Below are 27,010 nucleotides of genomic sequence, written 5' to 3'. Positions count from 1 at the left end.
TTTTTCTTAGATTGTGTGGTAATTTGTAAAGATTTTGTGGGATGTTTCTGGAATTTGGTAGGGTTTGGAGAAGATTTAGGGAGTTTGTTGGGATGTTAGTGGAATTTTGTGGTATTTTTCTGGAATTTTGTGGGATATGGATGAAACTTGAAGAATTTTGAGGGATTTTTCCTAGATTGTGTGGAAATATGTAAAGGTTTTGTGGGATGTTTCTGGTATTTGGTGGTGTTTTGAGAAGATTTAGAGGACTTGGTGGGATGTTTGTGGATTTTGTGAGATGGCTGTGGAATTTTGTGGGATATGCATGGAACTTTGAGGGATTTTTGTGGAATTTTGTGCAATTTTTTTGGAATGTTGTGGAATTTTCTGGTATTTGATGAGATTTTGAGGAGACTTCAAGAATTTTGAGGAGTTTTACTTAGATTGTGTGGAAATGTGTAAAGATTTTGTGGGATGTTTCTGGAATTTAGTAGGGTTTTGAGAAGATTTAGAGGATTTGTGGGATGTTTGTGGAATTTTGCGAGATGGTTGTAGAGTTTAGTGGGATTTGGATGGAAAGTTGTGGGATTTTTGTGGAATTTTATGCCATTTTTTTTAGAATGTTGTGGAATATTCTGGAATTTGGTGATATTTTGAGGAGACGTGAAGAATTTTGAGGGATTTTTCCTAGATTGTGTGGAAACTTGTAAAGATTTTGTGGGAAGTTTCTGGAATTTGGTAGGGTTTTGAGAAGATTTAGGGAGTTTGTTGGGATGTTTGTGGAATTTTGTGGGATTTTTCTGGAATTTTGTGGAATATGGATGAAGCTTGAAGAATTTTGAGAGATTTTTCCTAGATTGTGTGGAAATTTGTAAAGATTTTGTGGGATATTTCTGGAATTTGGTGGGGTTTTGAGAATATTTCTGCAATTTTGTAGAAAGTTTCCGGGATTTTGTGGATTTTTCTGGAATTTTGTGGGATGTTTTTTGGAATATTGAGTGATTTTGAGGAGACTTGAAGAATTTTGAGATATTTTTCTTAGATTGTGTGCAAATTGGAGGAGATTTTGTGGGATGTTTCTGGAATTTGGTGGGGTTTTGAGAAAATATAGGGAATTGTGTGGGATGTTTGTGGAACTTTCTGGGAGGTTTCTGAAATTTTGTGGAATTTTTGTGGAATTTTGTGGCACGTTTCCGGAATTTTGATGGACTTTGGGGAAAGATGAAGAACTTTGAGGTATTTTTCTTAGATTGTGTGGTAATTTGTAAAGATTTTGTGGGATGTTTCTGGAATTTGGTAGGGTTTGGAGAAGATTTAGGGAGTTTGTTGGGATGTTAGTGGAATTTTGTGGTATTTTTCTGGAATTTTGTGGGATATGGATGAAACTTGGGCGTGGTTTTGAACTAGTAATTAACAAAAAGGGGAAAAAAAAGAATTATTTATTTCTTGCTGTGAGATATGGATTAAAATAAGAGCAAACCAGGTATAAAACTTAAAAGGAATAAAGAAAAGTTTATTGACAGACTACAAGAATAAGAACACCAGAATAAACTTTTAGAAAAACTTTTTCATTTCTCACTGGTCACTATTCTTTCGTTTACATGACAACAGAGACAAAAACTTTATAATTTTTATGGTTTAAACAGTTCTAATTTTCTTATAGTCTTTTCCTCAGTTTCTGTAGAGAAACAGACGTTCCTTTCTGTTAATTTATGGAGTTTGTCACAAGAAAACTATTTTTGTTATAGTTTCTCGTTTCTCTGATATCAGCTGCTCAGAGCTACTGTTATTAAAGCCCACCCCTCCCATTCCACATCACTCTGAAATGTGTTATGGGTCATGAGTTTGAAGATAGCATTTTTAAGGATAAGTTACTCAAAGGCAAAAAAAGTATTCTTCATCTGCTTCTGTGAGCTTCACTAAGAAACAGTTTTCTCATTGCCTCTCAAGGCTTCAAATCTCTCAGCACTTCACTATACCACAATTACTTCACCTTTTGCTCAAATTTACACTTTGAACACCTTATTCTTCTCCATACTCTATTATGAATTAAAGGGTTTTTTTTCAGGACTTCATTGTCCATCTCCATAGTTTTAACAGAAAGATATTTCAGCTGAATTAAAGCATCTTCTTAATTCTCTACCTTTCTTGAAGTCTCTTTTCTTTCTTGCCACTAATAGTTTATAAAGTCTCTTTTCATGTTGATCACTCTCCTTTTCTCTCTCTGGATAAAAAGATTAATCCGCAAGTCTCATCTGGATAAGAAAGAGTTAAAATCTTGCCCAAGCTTTTGTAGATGGTTCGGTGATTTCTGCTGAACAGGAGCTGGAGCTGTCTGCGATGGAAAGTTCCTCATAGCTGCTCTGGAGGGTGCGGTCACCGTCTCTGCTTGATGCAGGCCCAGAGCTCTTCTCCTTCTTTACTCGGCAGTTTCTGGTAAATTCCATCACAGCAAAACCTGCAGCCAAGCCAGGAACCGGCCTGGCCCAGCTTGGCTCGGGGCAAGCCCCAGCAGGCCCCATCTCCCGGCCGGGAGAACGGCAGGCCCAGCCCGGCCCCCGCCCGGCCGCATGGCCTGGGCAGGGAACCGGAGGCCAGCCCGGAGGTCTGCTACCTTTCACAGCCAAGCAACAAAGAGAACAAGAGAGCTCTGGTTTTACACTTTAAGGTGGGGTTCACAAGTTGATTTTATTTTTCAATGGCTAAAACTGCTGTCAATTCTCAGCAATGACCGATAATTGGTCATGAGAAAAGACTCCAGGCAGTCTCCAGCAACTTTAACTTTCTTAAAGGTAAAGTAACCACATGACAGGCGGGGACAACGAACACTGGCTTGGAGATGGAGGAAGACAGGTGTAGTTCTCCCTGATTGAAGCCTTTGGCCAGTCTTCTGAAGCTGCAGAGGTGCTCCTGTGGAGAGAGGAGGTGGCTGAGGCCCCCAGCTGCCGCTGGCACACAGGGACCCTCCTGCACAGCAGGGCCCAGAGCTGCCAAGGCTCCCCAGCACGGCTGGAGCTGCTGGCACAGCTTGGCCCAGCTGGACAGCTGCCCCTCAAGGCCCTGGAGAGCAGGGGATGGCTCTGGGCAGGGTCCCTGGCCAGGAGCGGGCCCCAGAGCGTGTCTGCTTTTCAAGGGCAATCTCGTCCCCGCTCTTTCTTCTTCCCACCTTGCCTTGCCTCTGCCCGCTGCTCCTGGGGCTGCTCTTGGCCAGGCAGCCTCAGTGGCAGCCAGCACTGGCTGCAGCCCCAGCAGGCTCCCCAGGACAAGGCCCAGCAATTAAGAGGCCAATGAAAGGCCTGGGCAGCAGCAGAACTCTCAGCAGAGTTATTTGGACAACCAAGGACAACCCACAAGTCCACAGCAGCCTCACTGGGAATGTTTCTATTCTACAACAGACTTTCAAAAGAAGCTGTTTGAAGGAAAGATGAATGAAATACTCACCGTTTTGTCTTCCAGACATACCAGATTCCAACACTGCATAAAATGAAGACAAGCACCAAACAAAACAGGCCTGACATTAATTCTAGCCAACAGCGTGTTCCTTGACAGAAACCTCTTCCGATGCCCTTCTGGGAATTGGGAACACGTGTTGTGGTGCCGGCTGCATCTGTGGGAGAATTGGGCAGCGTGAGCCCGTGCTGTGCTCCACTGCTGACTTGGCAGCATGGTGGGTATGTCCAGGATATTCCCTGTTTCCCCCAGAGCTGGGGCCTGCAGGCACCTTGCTGTCCCTTGGCACAGGCTGTGACACCCAACAAAGCCCAGAAAGCCGGGAGCAGAGCCCAGGGAATGCACAGCTGCTTGGGCAGTGGCTTCTTCCAGGGACACGGGCCAAACCCATCCCTGAGCAGCCACTGCCACCCCTGACCCTCCCTGCTCTGTGACAGCTCCCCCAGCCCAAGGGGACAGAGCCAGGCCCTGTCAGGGGCCAGTGCAGCCCCTGCCCAGTTGGGAGCCAGGGCTGGCTGTGGCTCTGGGCTCGTGGCAGGGCTCCTGCTCGGGGCTGCTCCTGTGCCTTGGGCCTCTGGATGCTTAGGGCCAGCTCTGGGAGCAGCTGCAGTGGGATGGACATTGGTGCACGAGTCCCATTTCCCAGAGGCTGGGAATGAGCTCCAGAGTCCTGGAAGCCAAAGCGCCTCCAGCTTTGGACGCTGCTGGGCCATGCAAGGAGAGGCCCTGTGGGAAGAGCTGCTGGCACACAGCCCCACTGAGAGCTGAGCCCAGCACAGCAATTACCTCCTGTGCCTGGGCCCGTGCCTGCAATTGCCTCCCTTCCTTCAGGAAATGCCGCCTTCCATAGAGCCTCTCTGCCCATCCCTTGAGAAAGGAAGAGGCACAGCTGGATCAGATAGAACCGTTACATAGCAGGGAAGTGGCCTCTTCAGGAGGCAGTGCTTGTCAAAGACATGGAAGAGGATCAGGAAAAGGCCCAGGCTCTCTCTTGTCCAAACCACCACCTCTCCTGATCTGCTCAGAGACCAGGAAGTTACAGAGGATCTCAAGGTGTGCATGGCCCATGGTGCAGTTTGGGCAGCCTGCCTGCTGATGCCAAATGCCTTCCTGCAGAGGATGGGGAGAAACTGCATCCAGGCCAGGCTGGGAAACAGCCCTGCAGGGCTTGAAAGCAGCATCAGGGCAGCAAGGCTGCAATGGATCCCTTCCCATGGTGCCAGGTATGGCATGTCCAGAGAAAGCCCCCGGCTGCTGCATCTCAGGAAAGGCTGAGGGAAATGCACCCACCATGCCCTTTGAGCAGTTCCTTCTCTATTTCTGTCAGGATATGGTGTGACTCAAGTGATTCTTTCTGCCCTGAGGCTCTGTTCTTCCCTCTCAGAGGACCTTAACAAAAAATAGTTCAATTTCCCAGGAATGGATCCCACAAAAGCAATGCTCAGCCTGTGGGTACGGCAGGGACACACCACTCACCCCTGCGATGGGAGCTGGGCTTGCGGGCAGTAATCAGCAAAGGAGCTGGGAAAGTCCTCCCTGCAGACACACCTGTAACTCAACAGCCACAGAAGCTTCTGTCACCTGGTTCCTACCAGGTTGTCAATGATTATTCCTTGTTGGGACACTGAGAACATACCTGCAGGAGGCTCCAAGGGCTTCAAAACTTTATGCAGCCAATCTAATGGAGAAGCCATCCCAGGAACCTCATCTGGAAGGGAGCACAGATGAGAACCTTTTTCAGGGTGTGCTGGGATCGCCTTCTGCCTTAGGGAACTGGGCACTGCAAGGGGTTTGAGTAAGACCATGGGAGCCAGATGTCAGTGGACATGGAGAAAGCTGTAGAGGGGCCTGGGGAGCTCTGGGCTGGCTCCTGGTCACTCTCAACACTCTTTCCTTGCCCAGTGCAACATCCCTGAAGGGTGGGCACTCCCCAGCAGCAGAGATGGCAGCTCAAGCCTCAGCAGGGCTCAGGCCCAGAGGCACAGCAATTACCTCCTGAAACTGTGCCTGGTATGGCCTCCCTTCCTGCAGCAGAGGCTGCCCATGAGCCACTGCTTCCTCCGGGAAATGCTGCCTTCAGCACAGCCTCTCCTTCCACTTCTGCAGAAAGGGACAGCTGGATCAGATGGCAGCATTCCCCACTGGGCAAGGTGGCATCTTCAGGAGGCAATGATTGTCAAAGACTTGGTTAAGGACCGGGATATCATATAAACTTTTGGGATTGGCCAGAATCCTCCTTTCTCCAAATAGCTGCCATTTCTGATCTACCCAGAGACCGGGGAATCCTACAAGATCTCATTGTGGGCATGGCCCATGGTGCAGTTTGGGAACCCTGTCAGCTGATGCCAAATATCTTCCTGCAGAGGCTGGGGAGAAGCTGCAGCCAGGCCAGGCTGGGAAAGAGCCCTGTAGGACATGAAACAGCAGTGGGGCAGTGAGGCTGCCATGGATCCCTTCCCGCTGTGTTGGGCACTGCATGTCCAGATGTGCAGAGAAAGCCCCTGGCTGCTGAGTCTCAGGAGAAGGCTGAGGGACATGGACTCACCTTGTCCTCCCTGCAGAATTTTCTTCAGCATTTGTCTCATGGGTTTGGACGGCTCATGGGGTTTCATAACTCCTGTAGCTTTGGTATTTCCTCTTGGAGGACCTTAGAGGAAAAGAATTCCATTTCAAAGGAATGGATGCCAGAAAAGCAATGCTCAGCCTGTGGGGTCAGGAGGGACACACCACTCACCCCTGCGATGGGAGCCGGGCTTGTGTGCAGTAACCAACCCAGGAGCTGGGAGAGTCCTTCCTGCAGACACACCTGTAACTCAACAGCCACAGAAGCTTCTCTCATCTCTGCTGATCTGCACAGGCAGCACTGAGCCGCAGGAGCAGTGAGGGGATAGCGCAGGGAGAGGGCACACACGTGCACAGCTCTGTCCTGGCACCTGCAGTGATGCCGCCCTGGCCGAGCTTTGGGCTCTGAGCTGGCAACTCTCCCAGGGGGAAAGGCCTTGACCTACCCTCACCATCTTCCAGAGCCTCAGTCCTGGATGTGGGTTGGGAAGCTGCATCACCTTCAGCAAGAGGCTTGGCTGAAAAGAAAGGCAGGACAGATCAGCTCCTGTGGCTCTGTAGGAGATCCTCAGGCTCCCTGGGGCCAGCAAAGGAGCCACACAAGGCACAGCCCTGGGGCACAGCCCTGGGCCCGGCCCCTTCCCTCTCTGCTCTTCTCTGTGGCTGCACAGAGCACACAGGGAAGGAGACACTGGCATTGCACACAGGAAGACGACTGACAGCTAAATGCTCCTTCCTCCCACTGACAGTGACCTGTGGGATCCCTCAGGGCTCCAGAAGGGAGCAGGGCAAGGTTTCCAGAACCCATCAAGCCTGAGATTATGTTAAGAGATATGGCACATGAGTGAGCTCTTGCCACCTTGTCATTGCTTGTTCTGACAGTAAAGGGAATAGAAGAACTTGCCTCCAGCATTCTCCAAGATATTAAAAGTATCATTCAGTAGCACTTCCAAATAATTGAGGTTGTGTTCCAAATCTAGAAGGGAGCACAGATCAGAACTGTTTCCATGGTGTACTGAGATTCCCTTCTACCTTAGGGAACGGGGCAGTGCAAGGGAGTCGCGCTAAGGCTGTGGGTGCCAGATGTCAGTGGACATGGCCACAGCTGCAGAGGGGCCTGGGGGCTCTGGGCTGGCTCCTGGTCACTCTCCACCCTCTTTGCAGGCCCTCTGCAGCATTTCTGGGAGAGGTGGCTGGAGCAGCCCAGGCCCCACTGGGGCCCTCTCTCTGCCACAGCTGAAAGAATTGTAAAAGCAATGGGGAAGAGCTACAGCAGGCAGTGCCACAACTGTCCCTCAGGCCCTCCCTCCCTCCTGCCCATGTTCTGCTGGGACAGCTCTCATATCCCATAGGGACAGAGCCAGGCTCTTTCAGGTCACACTGGAGCCTTGCCCTCCCACTCTGCCTATTCCCCACCATGGGCACTCCTTTACAGCCACTGCCAGGATTTGGGACCTGTCTCCCACAGAGGGACCCCAGCAGGACTGCTCAGTAGGTGAGTACCCTGAGGCTGCTGGGGATAATTCCACTGGGCTGTGCTGGTCTTGTCCGGGCTGTGCCCACACTGCCAAGCAGCAGAGATGGCAGCTCAAGCCTCAGCAGGGCTCAGGCCCAGAGGCACAGCAATTACCTCCTGGGACTGTGCCTGGCATGGCCTCCCTTCCTGCAGCAGAGGCTGCCCATGAGCCACTGCTTCCTCCGGGAAATGCTGCCTTCAGCACAGCCTTTGGGTTCATCTCTGGAGAAAGGAAGAGCCACAGCTGGATCAGGTGGGGCTGTTCCCCAACAGGAAGGTGGCATCTTCAAAAGGCAATACTTGGCAAAGTCATGAATAAGGTTCAGGAAGCCATCAAAATTTTGGAGCCAGGCCAGGGCCCTCCCTCCTCCAAAGAGCTGCCATTCCACATCTAGCCCAAGACTGGGAAATTGCAGGGGATCTCAGGGTGTGCATGGACCATGCTGCAGTTTGGGCTCCCTGTCAGCTGATGCCAAATGCCTTCCTGCAGAGGCTGAGGAGAAGCTGCAGCCAGGCCAGGCTGGGAAACAGCCCTGCAGGCCATGAAAGCAGCAGTGGGGCAGTGAGGCTGACATGGATCCCTTCCTGCTGTGTTGGGCACTGCATGTCCAGATGTGCAGAGAAATCCCCCGGCTGCTGAGTCTCAGGAGAAGGCTGAGGGACATGGACCCACCATGGCGTCTATCCAGTTCACTCAGCATCTTGTCTCCTATAGGTTTGTTCCTCCCTCTAGGAGAACCTTAACAGAAAGTATTTCCATTTCAGATGAATGGATCCCACAGAACCAGGGCTCAAGCCTGTAGGATCAGCAGGGACACATCACTCACCCCTGTGATGGGAGCTGGGCTTGTGTGCAGCAACCAGAAAAGGAGCTTGAAACGTCCTCGCTGCAGACACACCTGTAACTCAACAGCCACAGAAGCTTCTGTCACCTGGTTCCTGCCAGGTTGTCAATGATTATTCCTTGTTGGGACAGTGAGAACATACCTGCATGGGGCTCCAGAGGCAGAAAATCATCATGAAGCCAAGCTGCTGGAGAAGCCTTCCTACCACCCTCATCTGGAAGGGAGCACAGATCAGAACCATTCCATGGTGTGCTGGGACCCCCTTCTGCTTTAGGGAACTGGGCACTGCAAGGTGATTGGGTAAGACTGTGGGAGCCAGATGTCAATGGACATGGCCAAAGCTGCAGAGGGACTTGGGGAGCTCTGGGCTGGCTCTGGTCACTCTCCACCCTCTTTGCAGGCCCCGTGCAACATCTCTGGAGGGGCAGCAGGACCAGCCCAGGGCCCCTGAGGACTCTCTCCCTCCCACAGAGTAAACCCTCCCTTCAGTCCTGGGGAAAACCATCCCCAAAGCTTCCCAGGGAGAAGGGAGCACTGTCCCGGGAAAGGGGACCGAGGCTGCCAGCTCACCTGCTCGCCCTGCTCGCCACGGAGCAGCCTGGGCAGCCCTGTCAGGCAGGGCCACTGCCAGGAGGAGCAGGAGGAGGAGGCGCAGAGCAAAGGCCATGGTGCCTTGCCCACTGCCAGTCCTGCAGCTCTTGCTGCCACCACTGTCCTGACACCGCTGTCCCAATGTCAGCACCGCTGCTGCCGCCGCCGCTGCTGCCACAACAGTCGTGGTCAAGGACTGACTGCTCGGTCCTTGCGGTGCTGTGCAACCACGGGGCTCTGGGACCTCTGTGACCTCAGAGCCTGCTGTCACCTCAGCCTGCTGTCACCCCACAGGCTGCTGTGACCTCATGGCCTTGGCAGTACCCCCTGAGTGTACTCCCATCTGTACTCCAATCTGTACTGGACTGATTGTAAATCTTTGAGTTCATCAAAGGGTCATTGCTAAACAAAACCTTGGTTTTGCCTCCTGAAATTGCTCCTCAGGCTCTGTCTTTGGAGATGCTCTTGATGGTTGCCTCTTTTCCTGGGCATGGCACTGGAGGAGGTTCAGGCCCAGGTGATGCCACTGAAGGAAATGTGCCCTCATCCCAGGGATGCTCAACACAGACTCCCCCAGCCCCTCAGTGCCCCGCCGCTGGTCACAGCAGCCCCTGCCTGGCTCCTGCCTGCCCACACCATGGTCAGCCCTGCCTGCTCCTGGACATGGAGCTCAGCCAGGGCTGGTGCTGTGTGGGCTTTGCTGGTGGTACCAGCCAGACACTGGGGTGAGAGCTCCATCTCTTTATTGGAACAGAAGAGCTGTGCTGGGCCCTGCCCTGGCAGGAGGGACCCACCTTCAGTCCAGGCCACAGAGCAGGGCGGGTCCCTTCAGGGACACAGGGCCTTGCTTTGGGTGGTGGCAGCATCTGCACAGCAGCAAGCTGGTAATGCAGCTGTGACAGGGACATCACGTATGGGCATGGAGATGTGAAATGTGTGGTGCAGGTGTCCCTGAGGGAGGTGTTTGGCTGGACTTGTGAAGCTGCAGAGAGGAACCTGTTGAGAGAGGAGATGGCTGAGGCCCCAGCTGCAGCTGGCACACAGGGACCCTCTTGCACACTGGGAGATTCTCACTGTGCTCAAAGTTTCCCTCTGAAGACTAAGAGGTGAATGTGGATGGGCTTAGCAGCTGATCTGCAGGCCAAAGAATTGAGTTAGCAAAAGGAGAAATTGAGAAAATACAAGTTTATCCATAGCAAGGAAGAAAGCAAGGCCATTAGCATGGAAACCAATAAAAAGGGACATAAGGGGTATTTGCAGTTGTAATGAATGGAACTGGTTTGTGCTAACTAAATTGTAATTGTTATTAAAGTTATTTTTATTAGAAACAATGAAGAATCAGTGTTACAAAGCAGATGTACCCCTTTGCAGATGTTACACGTCAAGATTAAGGTACAGGATGTAGTTTAGAAGATAAATGGTGTCTCAAGGCCAAAATGGCCTTGAGATGGACCAAAATTAGAACAAATTTAGGCATTGGGCCTAAAGATTAGTAAACATAAGGCTAATTAGTAGACTAACATAACACAAGGCTTAGTACACACACGTAAACCTGTAAGGTTATCCAAAGGACAATGAGGAAGAGGAGAAGCCTTTGGCAAAAGACCAGCAAAAGAAGACTGAAGACCCCCTAACAACAAGTGAGGCATGCACCGTCAAGAAAAGTGACGTAAAGTCAGAAAAATCGGAAATAGGAGGAAACTTACAGGAAACATTAATGAATATGTAAAAGCATACAGTATATAAGTTTAGCTTAAAGTGCTTTGTTTTCTATGTGAGGCAGGGTGGGAAGCCTTTGTACCCTGGTTGGTTTTTCTTATGCTTTAATCATACTTAATTACTAGCAGATTTTATATATAAATTTTAAATTTTATTAAACTGTATTATTTTACTGAACTGTATTCTTTTATACCACATTACTCTTCAATTTAGTAAATTGTATTCATTTTTAATTAAACTGCCATTAACCAAAGGGACCTAGTTGTCAAAATTCTAATTTCATTTATAACAATATTTTAACAAAGAAGGCTGTTACAACAAGACTGGTATTTAACAAACATGACACAACATGAGGTATATTAACAAAGAAGGCCCCTTACGGTGACAACATTCTACGGTTCAAACTGTAAAACATCTTTGTGTACTGATCAGGAGGTCAGGATTTAGTCTTTACAATCCTGATGCTGAATGTCTCCTTAGGAGGTCTGGTCACAGAGAAGAAAGAGCCCCTTGTGGGCTGCCCCTGTTTGGACAACCTGCTCCTCACCCCGAGCCTCAGCATGTCTGACATCGCCCACCTGGGACTGACATCCCAAAGAATTGAGAACATTTATCAATTTTTCTTTATCATTAAAATCTAATTAATTTATAAAAATAAAATTTTGATTTTTATAATAATATTATTCTGTATTTTTATAACCTATTTTTTATATTTATATAAAAGAATTGATACATTTTTATCAACTAAAAACATTATCGGTCTTTGATTCTAAGTACCACAATTCCCTTCATTAATTAATTGACTACTATTTCACCCTCTTTATGCTAATTATTCCTATTTTTAGTCCTTTGATCATAATTTTTATCATTTTCTCAGACAAGGTAAAAGGGGCCACTTTGGGGTCCATGGGGACTATTCTGGGACTATTTGGGGCAGTTTTGGGTCTGGGGAGGGAATTTAGAAAGAACTTGGGGGTCTGGAAGACACTTGGGGGAGCCGGGTGGGCACTTGGAGGGGCACTTAGGGATTCTGTGGGACAATTCGGGGTCTGGGGGAGCACTTGGGGGTCCAGGGGGGCACTTGGAGGTCAGGGAGGGGAATCTGGGGGCCCTTCGGGGTCCGGGCGGGCACATGGGGGGCTGTAACAGGGAATCTATGGGCCGCGGGGGATGATGGGAGTTGTAGGCGCCGGTATAATACGGTTTAATGGGGCCGCGGAGCATCACGGGAGTTGTAGGCGCAGCTCCAATGGATTCCGGTGAGGCGCGGGGCATGACGGGAGATGGAGTCCCGGCTGGAATAGCGCTCTATGGGCGCCGCGGAGCATGATGGGAGCTGTAGTCCCGGAAGTGGCTCGGAAGGCGCGTTTGGAGGTGCGGGGAAGCGCTTGGAGAAAACTTTTGCGTCCGAGCCGTGTCTGCAGGTCCTGGGGGCGAATGTATACGGCTCGGGAGCACTTGGGGGGAACCTGGGGAGCTGTAACCGGGCTCTTTAGGGCGGGGGTACGGCAGGAGGTTTGGGCGCGGAACTGTGTTGTGGGATGATGGGAGATGAATTCCCAGCAGTGGCTGGAAGGGGAATCTGTGGGGTCGGGAGCATTCAGGGATCCAGGGACGCTTTGGGGGGTCCCGAACGGGCGCTGAGGGGGCACTCGGGGATCCTGAAGGGTTTGGAGGAGACTTATGGGACATATGGGGGCCGATCTCAAGGTTCTGGGGAGCGCAGGGCATATTCCCAGTTCCTCACAACCTGGTCTCAGTTGCCCCCTGCAGGCTCCTACTCACTGCCTGTATCATCCCAGTATGATCCCAGTATGATGTCAGTACACAGCCAGTGCAATCCCAGCCACTGCCAGGATGATCCCAGTACGAACCAGTCCCTGCCAGTGCTGCCACTCCTGGGATCCCCCAGCCCTCTCTGTGTTTCCCCCTCCCGCATCTCCCCAGAGCAGCCCCAAGGGCTGGCAGTCCCCAGCCAGGGTCCCCAGCCAGCCCCAGGTTGGATCTGCAGCCCCCAATTTTCCCAGTTTCCCTCTCCTTTTCCCCGGGCCGGGTTCCCCCCATCCCCAGCGGGTGGGAGCAGCGGAGAGCCCCGCGCTGCCCATCCCGACCTGTCCCGGCTCCATCCCCGCTCCTGCCGTGGGCTGTGAGGGGTTTGGGAACGGGGCACCGAGGGTGTCACTGCTCCTGGGGGAGGAGGAGGAGGGATGGAAGAGGAGGGATGAAGAAGGAGAGAGAGAAGGGATGGAAGTAGGAGAAGGAGGTGGGGTTAGGGAGGAAGAGGAGGAGGAGGGATGGAAGGGGAGGAGAGGGAGGAAGAGGAGGGACAAATGAGGATCAGGTAAAGGAGAAGGAACCACGAGGTCAAGCACTCTTTGAATTCACAGTCCCCTCACCCATGGGATCATCATCCCCCATCCCACAGGTGCCCCGAGAGGGGGAGCTCAGCCCAGATATCCTGGGGTATCCCTGGGTTGGATTTTTGCGGGGGGGGATATTTAAGAATTAAGGACTCCAAAGCTGAGCGGAAAATGTCCCTTGGGTGGACACTGGGGTTTCCAGCATCTGTTAGTGAGAAGATGGAAAAGGGGAACTTTTTACATTCTTGGCACTCCCAGCAGCCTGGGGGGGGCAGGGACTGAGCAAACGGGGGACCCTTAGTGCAAGCATGACCCCCCGCAGCTGGGACGGGGGGGAACCCCTGAACAGCAAAGGGGAGAGAGCAGAGATGGGGAACTCCTGGGAGGAATTTTCAGGGCTGAATCTTGGTGTTTGGGAGGTTTATATGGGCACCAGATGCCTGGTAAGTTCTAGAGATGGACTTGGGCAGGAGGAACCCCCCAACCCAATGTACTCATGAATTGCATTTTCCCCAAACCAGGATCTCTCATTCCCAGACCTTGACTGGATGGAGAAGGAGGCTGTGAGGAAGAGGAAGATGCCCCAGGACACCTGGGCAGGTGAGGAGGAAGTCAGTGCCCCTTTCCCCCTCTCTCCTGCTCCATCTCCCAGCCCAGCCTGGCCCCCGGCTGCAGGACAACCCCGCTGCCGACGCCGTCCTGCCGGGGACGCACTGGGGGGATCTCCTTCCCCTTCCCTCTGGCACGGAGGCAAATCCCATCCCCTCCTTGTCCTTCCTCCCCCAGACAAGGAGCTGAGGATGGAAACCAGGGAGGACAAATCCCCATGGCAGAACCTCGTGGAAGAGGCCGTTTTGAGCAGCTCCACAGTGCAGAAATCCATCAGGGACGAAAAGCCCCGGACATCCTGGAGGAGGAAGGGCTCCAAACCCATCCCAGGGTGCTCTGAGGAGGAAAGACCCACCCTGTGCCAGGAAGGCGGCCAGAGATCCAGCCAGGGCTCTGAGCTGGTGGTCCATGAGCAGGTTCAGGATGGGGAGAAGCCCTACAAGTGCTTGGAGTGTGGGAAGAGCTTCAGCCAGAGCAACAGCCTGATCTGCCACCACATGATCCACACTGGGGAATGGCCCTACGAGTGTGGGCAATGTGGGAAGGGCTTCAGCTGGAGCTTTCAACTCATCCGTCACCAGCGCATCCACACTGGGGAGAGGCCCTACGAGTGTCCCAAGTGTGGGAAGAGGTTTTGGATCAGCTCCAATCTCCTCCAGCACCAGCGGATTCACACGGATGAGAGGCCCTTCCGCTGCCCTGACTGTGGGGAGGGCTTCAAGAGAAACTCCTCCCTCATCACCCACCGGCGCATCCACACTGGGGAGAGGCCCTACGAGTGTGGGGAATGTGGGAAGAGCTTCAGAAACAGCTCCTCCCTGACCATCCACCAGAGGACCCACACTGGGAAACGGCCCTATGAGTGTGAGAAATGTGGGATGACCTTCAGATGGAGGTCCCAACTGACCATCCACCAAATGATCCACACTGGGGAGAGGCCCTACGAGTGTCCTGAGTGTGGGAAGAGGTTTCAGACCAGCTCAGATCTCCTCGTGCACCAGCGGATTCACACGGATGAGAGGCCCTTCCGCTGCCCTGACTGTGGGGAGGGCTTCAAGCAAAACTCCACCCTCATCGCCCACCGGCGCATCCACACTGGGGAGAGGCCCTACGAGTGTCCTGAGTGTGGGAAGAGGTTTCAGAGGAGCTCTAATCTCCTCCTGCACCAGCGGATTCACACGGATGAGAGGCCCTTCCGCTGCCCCGAGTGCAGGAAGGGCTTCAAGCAAAACTCCCACCTCATCACCCACCGGCGCATCCACACTGGGGAGAGGCCCTACGAGTGTCCCCAGTGTGGGAAGAGCTTCTCCAGGAGCTCTAACTTGACCCAACACCAACAGAGGCACCAGTAAGGGAAGCCCTGTGAGTGCGCCAAGTGCAGGAAGAGTTTCGTGCGCTGCTCCAGCTCCATCCTCCATCAGAGGCCCCACGTTGGGCAGAGCCCTGATGACCCACGTTCCCAGTGATCTGTGTTGGGAACACACTGGGCTGGTGGTCATCTTGATTTGGCCCTAATTTTCTTTTCATTCATCTTCATCCCTTTAAAACAGACAAAATTGAGGTAAAAGTCAACAGATTCGTCAAAGGCATCTAAAACCTCACTTTTACTAGTGCTTGAAGGGAATCTGGTATTCAGGGAGGTAAATGGGGAGGGTTTTTGTGTTATTTGGTATATTTGTCTCCATCTCTTGGCACTCAAGGAGATGAGCGAGTTCTATCTGTCACCTCAAAACCACTCAGTGCCATTGAAATCAACTCAATCCCACCCAAATTCCTGGATTCCACAGCCCCTCAGGGTGTGTTGCCTTAAGTTTTAGCTTTCATATCTTTCATGTTCTGCGCTGCCTAGGTTTGTAGTTTTGAACTTCCTGTTAATTGTTAGTGAGCTCTCTTCACAGAGTCGGTAGACAAAACAATTCTTTTTCTAGCTTGATACCAAGGACAATTGTTACAAGTTCCAGGCCCAAAAGCATAAACAAGGGTGGACTGAAGAGAGAAAACAAGAAGGATGGGACTTGATCATCTGAAGCTGTAACTGGACAGTGAACCCAAATATGCAGATGAACCTAAACTTACAAAAATGTGAGACCTCATGATCAGTTGTCCATTTTTGTGACCATTTCTCGTCCATCTTGGGTGTAGCCCTGGCCAGGCTCTTGTACTGCCCAAGGTCTATCCTTTAAGGCCTTTTAATAAACTTTATACTTAACTCTGTCCAGCCTCTGTTCTAGGTCAGCCTTCTGAAGGCATCAGGTGGAATGGGGTTGGAAGGGGACTGGGTGAAGTGGGATGCAAATCAGGAGGGGTGAGATGGGCATTGGGTGGGGCAGGATGGGTGGGATGGAGTTTGGGAGGTGTGAAATGGGGGAAATAGGGATTGGGAAGGGGTCTTGATATCCAGCAGGGATGGGATGGGTTGGGGTTGGGACTGGGGAGGTGGGGTGGGGTCTGGAATGCAACAGACAAAGATTGGGGATGATGAAGGGAGGGGGAGCCCATTACTGAGTGAGTTTTTGTGTGAGGTGCCCCTGCCCAGGGAGGCAAAGATTTAGTTTCAAATGAACATTGTTAAAGTGAGAGGTGTGGGCAAGAGGGAATTCCATCCCTCTGCCTCAGAGGTTGGGCCCTGAGAGCCCAGGAAGAAACTCCACCCTGGGCCCCTCGTGGGGAGGCAGCCCAGGGATTTCTGATTGGGTTTGGGCCCCTGGGGTTTCTCCCTTGCTGTGTTCCCAGTGGTCCCTGACCTTGAACTCCACCCTGGTTCTCAAACCCCATCTCCCTGCCTCTGTTTGGGGCTGTCTCTGGATCTGAGTTTGTTCCTGAGCTGAATAAATGTTTTCCTGAGCAGAATCCCATCTCGTTGGTGTCCCATGCCTGTTCCTGGTAGCTGTGGCCTCCCTGGACATGATCCTGCAGCCCTGGAATGCAAGACCCTGCGAACTTGAGACCTGACCCTGGACCCCCCCAAAAATCCTAAAATTCCCTAAAACTCACCAAAATCCCCCAAAATTCTCTTAATTTTCCTAAAATGCCCTTTTTGTCCCCCTCTAGGACCAGGTGCCTTGTCTGGATCTCACGGACACCCCCAGGAATTTGGAGAGGGTCTCTCCTCCCCTGCCACCCCCAAGAACCTGCTCCTTTTGGGAAAGAAATTTCTCAAAAATTCCTTGGATTCAAGGGGGAATTCCCCCAGTTTTGATGCATTATTGGGGGTTTTCCCCTAAATTTTTCACCCTTTTTTGCCTTTTTTTTTTTGCTATTTTTTGGTGGTTTTGGCATTCTTCAATGTGGGCTTTTTTTGGAGGGGGTTCCCCCAGTTTTTTTGAGGGGTCCCTCAATTTTTTTAAGGGCCCCTCCCTCAATTTTTGCCTCTGTCCCCCTTCCCCCAAATTGGGGTGGGGGGGTATTTTTTTTTTATTTTATTTTTGCCCTCCTTCCCCCCCTTTTTTTTTTCCCCTCTTTTTATTTATGTGCACTTAATTTGGGGGGGCTGAGGGGCAGGAATTTTGGGGAGGGGTCGCCTGGGCTGCTGGAAAAGTTGAGGGCACCCCCCTCCTCAAAAAAACGAGAAAAATCATGGGAATTCTGGGGTTTTCCCTCACACCCAAAGTGTGAAAAATGTGAAATAAAAAAATTATGTTATCAGCTTTTTTGGTGATTTTTTGGGGAGGGAATTGCAATTTTAGGGGGCTTCTTGGGAGAGGTCACTGGTTTTTTGGGGGGGATCTCCTGAGTTTTGGGGTTGAATTTGGGAAATTGGGGGGAATTTGGTGGTTTGGGGGAAATTTGGGATTTTGGGGAGAACTTTGGATTTTTTAAGGGGCGGATTTGGGGTTTTGGGAAAAAAATTGGGTTTTGGGGAGAAGATTTGGGGGTTTTGGGGGGGAATTTGGGGTCCATGGACAATTTTAAAGAGAGGGGATTTTGTTGCTTGGGGGCACCCCCCCATATTTTTGGGGAGGAATTTGAGAGTCTTGGGGGGGAATTTTGGCAATTTGGGATTTAATTTGAGGGTCTTGAGGGGGGATTTGGGATTTTGGGAGGATTTGGTGGCTTTGGGAAAAAAATTTGGGAGGTGGGGAGAATTTTGGGATTTTGGGGGGAAATTTAGAATTTTGGGGGGGAAATTTTGAGTTTTGGGGGAGATTTTTTAGTCTTTGGATGATTTGGGACTTTTGGGGTTGTATGGGGTTTTTTTGGTTTTTGGGGGGATTTGTGAGGAATTTTTGGATTTGGGGGGAGGAATTTGGTGGTTTTAGGGGGAAATTCTGGGGTCCTGGGCAGGGTTCTGATTTTGGGAAGTGTATTTGGGGAGGATTTTTTAGGTTTTGGGGGAATTTCCATTGATGGGGAGGGGCATTTTGGGGAGGCGTCCTGAATTTGGGGAGGGGTCTCAGGGGGGATTCCCGATTTAAGGGCGGGGTTTGGGGTGGATTTGGGGAGATTTTCCAGCGATGGGGAGGCATCTCAGGGGTGGGATTTAGGGAAGGGTCTCATCAGAGCCCCATCCTGAGCTGGAAGCTGGGGGGGGATGTTGGGAGTGGAATCTGAGGAGGATCTGGGGGGAGATTTTCCATCCATGGGGAAGGGTCCCAATCCTGGGGCAGTTCCTGAATTTGGGGAGCAGTCTGGAATTTGGGGGGGTCTCATTGGGGCAGCAGGTGGAGCTGGAAGCGGGGCACGATGTTGGCGAAGCCGCTCTCCAGGGGGGCCGTGGGCAGCTCCTCGGGGGGTGCCGGGGGTCGCGGCCGCAGGCGCTGCAGCAGCGAGGTCAGGAACAGGAACAGCTCTGCCCGCGCCAGCGCCTCCCCCAGGCACAGCCACTGCCCTGTGGGGAGGGGGCGTCAGCACCGCCCCACCCCAAAGGGTCGGGGGTCCCAAAAGGGTCTGGGGGTCTCTAGAGGGGGTGGGGTCCCAAAAGGGGCTGGGAGTTTCAGGGGTTGGGGATCCCAAAAGGGCCGAGGGGATTCCAAAGGGTCTGGGGACTCTGGGGGCTACGGGATCCCAAAAGGGTCTGGGAGCTTTGGGATTGGGGTCCAAAAATGGTCTGGGGGTTTCAGGGGTGGGGGTCACAAATGGGTCTGGGGTCCCCACCCCAAGGAATTTTGGGATTCCAAAAGAATGTAGGGCCCCACCACAAAGGAATTTGGGGATTTTTGGGATTCCAGAAGGATTTAGGACCCCACCCCAAGGATTTATGGAAGTTTTGGGGTGCCCACTGGCCAAGAAGGGCACAAAGGCCTCGTTGCACTGGAACTGACCCTGCTCATCCAGGAAGTTCCCAGGGTCAAATTTTGGGGATTTTTGAAGGATTTGGGGTTGTATAGGACCGAGCTCAGCAGGGGGTAAATGTCTGTGTCCTGTGGGGTCAGGTGTGGGGTCATTTGGGGTCATTTGGGGTCAGGTGAGGGGTCAGAGTGGTCCTTTAGAGTAATTTGGGGTCAGGTGTGGTAATTTGGGGTCATTGGTGTCATTTGGGGTTACTAGGGTGTAAGAGACAGTCTGAAGTTACCCTCATCTGCCCCACAACCATCGCAAGAACAGAGACCAAGACCCTGAAGACCCCAAGGGAATTTGTGCAGGGGTTCTGGCCTGGTTGAGGTGGAAGCTTGCCAGGTGATGGTTTGCAGGTGTGCTTGTTGTGCTGTCAAGGTACACTGCCTTCATTCCTGCTGCTGAGCAGGGACTTGTAAGGAGCGGCCTGTTCTGTACCTTACACCTGCTTCCCAGAGCAAGGGGGCTCATCACAATAGCCGAGGAATTTCCCCACCTCTTGGCCAGCTGCCCCTTGCTTTGAAACAGACTGTAAAAATGACTTTTCCAAGTTACTTTCTTCAAGAGAGATCTCCCCATGGAAGAAGACACCATCAACCCCGTCTCATCCGTTGGTAGCTATAACCCCCCTTATTTTCTTTTTGCATTTTGCCTCTTTATCCCTCTCTCCATCTCTCTCTCTCTCTCCTCTATCACATAACCCTTGTTGCTGGCACTAAAATAAAGGTGCATTAGTGCTGTTGTGATTTAAACTGAAATCCCCTGGTGTCCTTTTTGCACTCTGAGATCAAACGAACCTCTCACAACTTCCACTTGTGTTAGGGGATTGTGACACTCGGCAGCGGGGTGACCCAAGGTGTGGCTTAGAGCAAATGCTCCACGGCACAAGGATATTGGTAGGTGCATGGTGGAGACAAGGATGAGGAGGAGACCTCCAGTATGGGTTCCAAAGGCTTTTACTCGGCAAAAATGTATACTCTGCTCAGTTTTGGGAGCTTGTCTTACAGCAGCTAGAGAAACTTGCTTTAAGCAAAAAGGTGAGGAAAGAACTAGAATGGACTTCTTTCAAAACCTAGTTGAAATTTTGCAAAAACAATTAGATGAAGAAAGGAATGAGATCCATCTCTTGCCAGTGGCCCAAAGAGAGGAATGGGTTAAAGAATGCTTATTCACCAAAGAAACAGTGGAGAGGGAAACCCTTCTCATTAATCAAATTTACCCTCAAAAAGAACTAACTGATGAAAAATTGTGGGGAGCACTGCTGTCCTGGCTTGAAACCTTTAATTAAAACAGAATATAATCAAATCAATGATGAAGATCTTGATTTGCATACAACCACTAAAGAAATCCTGTACACTGCTGCTGAATTGGCTGAGCTGAAAAAGGAGTACGGGCGTCTCCCTCACGAGTCAGAGACAGAACACATACTGCATCTCTCACCGGAGGAGATCAGATTTGACTGACAGAACAAGAAGCCAGTGGGTACTGGGGACATGGGGTCTTCTCAACAGCAGGAGACAGATGTAACCCGTGGTCCCTAACTCAGCACGCAGCTCATTGGGTAGCAGGGCTTCATCCATTGGAAAGGGGAGACCCTGGAGCTATAGTTGGTACTCCTGACCAACTACTGGAAGACATGCACAAAGCTGCCTGCTTGCAAATGATACATGACAGAAAATTAACTACTGGCTATGAATCACCAATGCAATTACCTGTGAAATGATGACCCCTTTAATTCGAGGCCTTCCAGAATCACATAAACCTACAGCAATTTTCCTTCAAAAAACCATAGCAGCTAGAACTCCTGTTGTTGGCACTAAAATAAAAGTCCACTATTGCTGTGATTTTAAACTGAAATTCCTTTGTGTCCTTTTGCACTGTGAGATCAAATGAATCTCTCATGATTCCCGCCGGTGTTAGCGGATCATGACGGAGCCCTCAGCAATCCAGGCAGCAACACAGGCAGCAGGACACAGATGGCACTTCCTGGCTGGGACAGGGCTTGTGGCTTCAGCAGAACCACCAAAGGCCAAGGGGCTTCTGGCCATTTTCCCTGCACCACTGCACGCCTGGGCAGCTTGCAGAGCACAAGCCCCCTTTTCCCCCTCTTCCCCTATGCCCCACACACCCTGGGCAGCAAAAGAAAGCTCCTGGGAGTCTGTCTATTATAACATATCCTATATTATTTACATACTAAAGCAAAACAAAAAAGAAAAGAACAATCTTTGAAGGAAACAAAGTCCCTGCTGGCTGCTCATGTGGCCCCAGCAGACACAGCCTCCCAGATCAGCTCTCTGCAGAGCTCCAGCAGCGCAGCCAGCTGAGGCCCGACAGACGAGGCCGTGACCTCCATGCCCTGCGGAGCTGATCTCGCAGCCTCTGGAAGGTGGAGATCGGAGCGTGGTCTCCTGCCCTGAGAAGGCACAATGTCTGAAGTGCCAGGCTTCCAACCTCCAGGGTGCTGTCACATGCTGTGTCTTCAAGGGCTGGAAGAGAGACGAACAGAGCCACGGTCAGATCCCAGACCTGCGGGGGCCCACGGAGAGCCCCCTGCCAGGGCCATCCCAGCCGGCTCTTGCCATGGCCAGCAGGGAGCAGGGACCGAGGGGATCAGCCCGAAGCTGCGGCCACGAATGCCCCACGTGCCCCTGAAATCTCGGTGTGCTCTGCCCACACCGCCCCTCATCCACACAGGGAGCAGAGCCCTCCACAGCCAGGCCAGGGCTTGCAGCTCCCCCCGACAGCCCTACTGACAGCCCGCTGCCCTCACTCACCCTCACAAATGAGCAGCATCTCTTTCTTCTTCTCCCTCAGGTGCTCCCCGGCCATCCCTGGGAACACAGAGCCTGTCAGGGCCCCGGCGGCACAGCTCCCTGCCAGCGGCGCTGCCAGCCCTGTGGCCACACGCCCTCCCGCCCCGGCAGGGCTCAGCCCGGGCCCTTGCCGCATCCTGACTCAGCCCAAGGGCACGGCTGCCAGAGGCCGGCAGCAGCCCCGAGGGCAGCCGGGGCTCCAGGGCGCCGGGCCCGGGTGCCGCTGCCGGGGCAGCAGCCGGGGCCGGGGCCGAGCTGCGGCGGGGCGGGGAGGGAGCCCGGGTTCGTGGCTCACCGATGAACCTGATGGCCGCCTCTCGCAGGGGCTCCTGTGGGCTCTGCAGGTACGGCAGGGCCCGGCGCAGCTGCTCGGCCGCTCGCTTCCTGTCCTGTGCCAGCTGGAGAGAGCGGCAGGAGGGAAGGGTTGGTGCGGGCTCTGCCCCTCGGCCGGGCACTGCCTGCGGCCAGCCCCGGCCTCCCGTGCCCGCCCAGCCCTGAGGCCCGGCCAGCAGCCGCTGGCGCCGGGCTCTGGAGGGGGCAGAGGGCCGGCTGCTGCCCGGGGAGCCGCGGTGCCGCCCTGCCCGACAGGCCAGCTGGGCCGGGGCTCCATGGGCACACGGCTCGGGGCCACAGGGGGCTGGAGTAGAGCCCGCGGGGCCCAGGGAAGGGAGCAGCGTGTGGGGCACAGGCTGGCGCCCCTGGGTGCGGCACTGGGCAGGGCACAGCTGCCAGCCACACACACTGAGCTTCTCCAGCCTGGGGCTGGGGCTTCCAGCCCGCCCTTACCAGGCCCTCGCCGAACCTCCAGCTCTGATCCACCCGCAGCATCTGCTGGAGATCCTTCCTCTTCAGGAATCGGGCGGAACAGAGCAGCGTTTCCCGGGAGGCCTGGAGAGCAGCAGAGACCCAGAGATGGCACCACAGCCCAGGGCGCAGGACCCACGTCCCTGGACCAAGACCAGGAGGGAGCTGCAGCCTGCGAGGCAGCAGAGCAGGAGGCACTGAGCGCCCTGCCAGGGAGCCACAGCAGCTGCCGAGTCCTCACATCAACCACGCGCTGGTTCTCGTCATGGCAGTGCAAGGAGAGTGGGAGCAGACTCTGCTGCACGTGGGACTTCAGGGCCTTTTTTCCCTCCTTTGGTAATAAATCCATCATCTCTCGGAAGATGAACATGGAGCACAGCTGCACCTGGCTATCATCCTGTAGGAAAGGAAGAAATAAAGACCTCAGCATCAGCTGCTTCAGGCCCACCTGGGCACAGCCTGAAAATGCACAGGGCACAGTGCCTAGGCAGCAGCCAGCGGCCATGGCTGGAGACACAGAGCCTTACATTGTCGAAGAGCGGCAGGAGCGCCTCAGCCAGCTGCAGGCCGAGGGGGATGGTTATCGGGCCAGCGTTGTACAGGAACAAACGGCTGAGGAGAGCGATGCTCATCCCAAGCACATCGCTGTCATCTTCCCACAGGAGCTCCACGAGCCTTTCATGCAGGCTCCACATTCTTTTGGCCTGTGTGGAACACAAGTGTGTGAAATGCCACCCTGCTGCCACAGGGCCCAGAGGCCAAAGGCCTGTGCCAAAGCCCTGGGGCAGAAGGCAAGAGGCAGGAGGCAGGAGAGCTGGCAGCAGCTGCCTCAGTGCCCAAAGGCCAGCCAAGCGCAAGCCACTGCCTTCCCCAGCCCCACGCCGGCAGCCGCTGCCCCCTTCTCACCATGGAGGAATTCTTGCCGAGCACCACAAGGCCTCTGAGTGCCAAGCGACGCCTCTCCCTGCACTCGCTCTGCAGTTTGTTTGATGTGATCTCCAGGACGCTGTCACGGTATTCACTCGAGTCCAGGCACTCCAACATCTGAAGAGCACAGGCCGGTGATGGGGCAGCACCGCACAGGGCTGGGCCCAGGCAGCAGCACAGGGCGTGGGCACCGTCCCGGGCGGCTGCGGCACCGAGAGGGCAGAGAGCTGGGAGACAGCTCAGCGAGGCAGCGCTGGCCTTCAGGCTCACCTCCACAAGGAATGCCATGGCGGCCAAATCCCCGTGTGCCATGTCTTTGCTGAGCAGCCCGAGCAGGTAGAATGCAATTGCAGAACACAAGGGTAGGGACACGTGACGCATTGCTCTGACGGGAGGAAAAAGGAACCAAGACCCTGAGCCAGCGGGACAAACCTCTCCATGGACTGACTCACAGGAGGAGCTTGGCCCTTCTCCACCACCCTGCAAGGGGACCCAGGCCCTTTGGGAGGCAGCTGCTCTTGGGCACCCTCCTCTCCCAGGCTTTTGCAGTGTCCTTGGCCATGCCTTGGTGACAAGGCCCTCTGGCCCATGACCACGGGGACTGTGTGGGGCACCCCAGGCACAGGGCACAAACGCTGTTTGGGGGCAGCTCACCTGGCCAGCACAGCCACGGCACAGTGGTGCATGCCAGCACAGAGCAGCGTGTCCCAGCCACACTCGTCTTCCACTGCCGCCACCACATCCTCATGGTGCAGTCGGCAGAGCAGGGCCTTCAGGGTCTGCACTGCAAACCTGTGTGCACAGCAAAGCCCAGGTGATGCTGGGAGCACGGGCTCCTGCCCTGGGGACATGGCAGGGACAGGAGGACGGGCATGGAGCACCTGTTGGGGCTGATGGCAAGGCCGTGTTGCTCCTGGCATCTCTTCCAGAAGGTATCGACCTCCTCTGGCATATCCAGTGTGCTGAAGAGCACTTGCAAGAGCAGATGCACCAAGAGGCGGGGGAAATACACTGCCACTGCATGTGGGACACAGGGCAGCTGCAGCATCTTCCACATCACCACAGTTGCCTGCGAAGGACAGAGCAGCCCGAGTCAGCGCTCAGTGCCCAGGTGTCCATGTGGCAGGGCCTGAGCGTGGGAGGGAGAGGCCAGTGGAGATGTAGGGACAGCAGCCAGCCTGGTGGCCCTGGAGCTGCTCCTAGGCCGGGTTTGAGCCCAGTGCCTGAGGCAGGGAGATGCCATGGGAGGAGGGAGGATGGAGACCTGAGGGAGAGGTGACCTTGGGGTGAGCAAAGGTCAGCTGCAGAAACTCACAGCCAGGGCAGGGACAGCCGTGTGGTCCCCATCGGAGGTGCACATGCTGTGCTCTGGCCAGTTGCCCAGCACATCCAGGAGTATCAGCATGGCCGGCTCTGCAGCCCTGCACGAGCACATGATGCTCTTCCACATGGTGGTAGCAGCTCTGTGGGGTCAGAGATCTGTGTCAGGGGGGTCTGGGACACATCACCGTGGCCTGGGCAGCAGCAGGGAGCTGAACTGGCTGCCAGCCCTGCCTCTGCCCCCTGCCCCTCAGTGGCAGCCCAGCCCTGTGGGGACTGGCCCCTGAGGGCAGCAGGCTCGGGGGCTGCTGTGCCAGGGCTGACAAAGGGAGGAGCCACAGGGCCCTGGAATCCTCTGTTTGTCAGACACCTGGGCCAGGCTGTGCAGGGTGATGCCCTGAGCCCTCTGGGCACGTGGGCCCTGTACCTGTCACACGATGGGGCCACACGCAGGAGAGCCATCACCACGTCAGCAGGCTGTGCCTCTGTCAGATCCAGAAGGGGCCTGCACAGATTGTACTCAGGAAACTCATTAGCCTCGAGCCACTGGTGGATGTACCTCACCATGCTGGGCACCTGGAGAAGGCACAGGGAAACTTGGAAAGCTGCCAGCGGGAGTAATAATGTGCCCAGCTTCCCAGAGAAGTGCTTCCCTTCCCACCACACTGCCCCGGCCTCAAAGGCTCACAGTGAGCAGCTGGCGTGGCCAAGCAATTCCTGGGAGGATGGAAGCCAGGCCACAGGCTGCTTACTTGCTTTGGACTGGAAGGACCCTCCTCCACAAGCATGTCCAGCAGGGCAGCACAGGTCTTGGTTTTGAAGATGGGAGAGTATGCTCTGACCACAGTGCCCATGGCACTGGTCTCTTCCTCCCGAATTCTCTTCATGAATTTGCAAATCATCTGCAGCAGAAGGGCAAGAAATGAGGGACATTGCATGGAGTGCTCCAAGCGTGGTGCTGGGCTGAGCAGGGACAGCAGGCCCAGCCCAGCTGGGGATGGCTGCAGGTACCTGCGCTGTTGTGCGGAACAGGCCACGGCTGCGTCCCTGCTCTCGAGTGCGCTCCATGGCTGCTCCTGGCAAAGAGCGAGCGCAGCCAGAGCTGAGGGGCTGCGGGAGAGGCCGGAGAACACAGCCCAGCCCTGCACTCCCCAGGCAGGGACAGCCCCGGGATGCCCCAGGGCACAGAGTACAGCTCCAGGGTGTCTGCCCCAGCCCCACTTCTGTCCTGTCCATGGGCGTGTCCCCAGGGGATGGGATGGGATGGGATGGGATGGGATGGGATGGGATGGGATGGGATGGGATGGGATGGGATGGGATGGGATGGGATGGGATGGGGCGAGGCCAAGCTGGCTGCAGGCACCAGCCCTGTGGCCCAGGTCTGCCGCTCACCCTCCTGCGGTGACTGGAATTGCTCCAGCTCTCCAGGCTGCTGTGCTGGGGCAGTCCCAGGGCCTTCTTTCTCCTCCTTCACCCCGGTCACCTTGGGGACACTTGGAGGTCTCTGCTCAACAGCACTGCCTGGATTCATGGCTACTTGCAGCAGAGGTGGCTCGGAAAAGGTCTGAGTTGGCAAGTCCTGCAGCCGTGCCTGGAAGGCACCTGCAGGAGTGAAGCCTTGGCAAGGCTGCAGGACAGCAAGTCCTGCACTCAGGTCTCAGGGGCTCGTGCCACAAGGACAGGAGACTCCTCGTCAAGGACCGCGGTGAGGAAATGCCACGGTCTGGCCCCGAGCACACCTGAGAAGTGTGGTGCTTCACCTCACCAGAAGTGAAGCCTCGGGAAGGCTGCAGGTCACCGAGTGCTGTGGTCTGGCCTCGAGGTGACCTGCAGGAGTAACGCCTCGGAAAGGCTGTGGGTCAGCAAGGAATGAGTGCGCCGTGCGGGGGCTCCTCACAGCACCACTCTGTCCCGTCCTGCCCTGTCACGTGCACCAAGCACTGTGGCGTGGCTGTGTCACTGCCAACACTAATGTCACCCCATGTCACAAAGGGCCCTTGGACACCCTGTCCCGTTCCATTCCACGGTTACCATGCTGCACCGTGTCACCAAGGGCCGTTGCACACGCTGCCCCCTGCCCTGGGGCCACACCCAGCCCAGCCAAAGTGGCCCAGGCTGGAAGCAATGCCTTGGCCCAAGTGTCTCAGACAGCCCAACAGGATCTTTAGGAACAGCTCAAACCATCAGCAAAGGCTGTCCTGCTCTGTGGGCTCAGGGCAGCAGAAGGAGCCCCTGGGCTGC

General features: G+C 54.0%; 2 pseudogenes; one reads left to right on the top strand and one right to left on the bottom strand.

Moving 5' to 3' along the window:
* The window catches only part of LOC131586386 (zinc finger protein 850-like), a 166,095-nt pseudogene extending 150,274 nt beyond the window's left edge, over nucleotides 1-15,821 (top strand).
* LOC131586387 (zinc finger protein 850-like) overlaps nucleotides 1-27,010 on the bottom strand; it is a 151,863-nt pseudogene that overhangs the window by 111,264 nt on the left and 13,589 nt on the right.

Source organism: Poecile atricapillus, chromosome 19, assembly GCF_030490865.1.
Source record: "Poecile atricapillus isolate bPoeAtr1 chromosome 19, bPoeAtr1.hap1, whole genome shotgun sequence".
NCBI classification, from domain to species: Eukaryota; Metazoa; Chordata; class Aves; order Passeriformes; family Paridae; genus Poecile; species Poecile atricapillus.
This window is presented reverse-complemented; position numbering and strand designations above follow the sequence as displayed.